The following is a 1,945-nucleotide window of genomic DNA, read 5'->3' as shown; positions in this document are numbered from 1 at the left end:
GGGGGGGGCTTCTTTTCAAAATGAATGCTGTAAATTTTCGGAATTAGTACTACAGTATAAAGAATAACTAGGGCCACTGTAACATTAATCTGTATCGTGGATTGTATTAACCGGCATTAAATCACCTAAACTATTGTATAAACCAAGCGTGTTTTCTATTTATTTTGTTTCTTTGAAATTCATGTACAGTGTGTGTACTGTAAGTATTTTGAAAAGAAACCCATGGGCTTCATTTCGAGGCTAATTTTGCAAACTCAGAGGGGGATGGGCTTCAATTCGCGATGGGCATCTTCTCAAAATTCAGCCCATTGGGCTTCAATTCGAGGTTTTACGTTACGATATAATACGCAAAGCCTCTCCTGGACACTCGGTTACTATTGACAATGAACCAAGACATTTCAAAAGGGGGACAAGGAAGGTATATCGATTCCAACCAAGTTAGAAAAAATGTAATTTTACTGGAGTACATTAATAGACTGTTTTAGATAGACTTATTTCTATACTGTACTGTTTGAATTATAAATATCTCAATATTCTCTGGCCTACAAAATACACACATAACTACTGTCATTTTGATATCTGCATAAATGCATTGAATAATAAATTTATATGGGGAAGCATAGTGATTTTTTTACGATGGTAAATATATTATTTGGAGAAAACGCATGGTAGAAAACACAGATAGGCCAAAATATATTTTGTTCTTTGCAGGTTTAGGTATTTCTAAAGACATGATTAGGGCCTACTTTTCCAAATCAGAATAATCGTCCAAAGGACGTGGAGTATGATGTGAGGCTCATGATTTTGGCGGTAATGTATCGCCGTGGAGAAATAAATTCGACAAAGCCGTTTCACTTTTGCTCTGCACTGGGTGGAAAACAGAAAGATGGCTGAATATTCACAGTTGCTTGAAAGAAGGAGGAAAGGCCTTCTTTATTGTGTCCTGGGGCCAATGTAGAAAACAAAGCGAATGCAAAAATAGCATGGCACTTAGCCAATGCATTTGGAAACTTCATACGATAATACAAAATATGAAATTAAAGGTAAAATATTAGCTAAATGCAAACCCTACTCATATCAGTTAACGATGTAATCTGTTGCTTGCTAAGAGAAATATTTTATTATATGTAACCCTGAATCTTGGAGAAGAATAATTAAGCTCACTTAACTGTACCGTATAGGAATTAATTGATTAATGCATGTAGGCATAGAGGGAAATTTGTATTTATATAAATACAAATTAGATACAATAACATCTAATTATATCACTGAATACTTAAATGACTTCGCTACTCATTTAATTTTCATTCACGCGAAGAAAAAACCCGCACACAGGGACTAGTTAAATTTTGCAAGGTTTGTACCACACGTTTTTCAGTACGTGTGCGTGTAAGCGCATGCCTATCGAATTTTATATGAATTTAGCGCAAAATATTTCAATGAAGGCAGAGGCCTACACAGCAATAGTAAAATAGTTAAGTCAACTTAGATTAACTGTTACGATTTGGGACGAAATGGCTCCAAACATTCTGAACAAAAACTGTAAATCCAATTCCTGGTTTGTTGTTTATTAAAACATTTGTGGAGAATAATTCAGTATAGGCCTACTCATCTTTGCATGAATATTTTTGCATGAAAACAAGCCATATATGAATAAACAATCATCGATATATGAATAAATCAATTAAATAAAATAATCATCTATGTATGAATAATGTCTGTGCCCCTGGTTCTTAATAGGCAGACCACTGGTACTATTCTTTTCCCCATACAATAAAGGCAGAAATTATAGAGGGCACTATTTAAGGTCATTTAGGTGAACTGATACATGAATATGCATAAATGGCCGCCAAAATTAAAATTATTAGATGTACAGTATATCATTCGGTTTTGTCAACATTTTTTAGTGGATTTGTCATCTCAGACCTAAAACATAGTAATATAA

This window comes from Anneissia japonica, unplaced genomic scaffold (genome assembly GCF_011630105.1).
Source record: "Anneissia japonica isolate Jap-2015-1 unplaced genomic scaffold, ASM1163010v1 scaffold287789_len92692_cov117, whole genome shotgun sequence".
NCBI lineage: Eukaryota > Metazoa > Echinodermata > Crinoidea > Comatulida > Comatulidae > Anneissia > Anneissia japonica.
The sequence above is the reverse complement of the archived record's forward strand: the minus strand, read 5'-3'. Positions refer to the sequence as shown.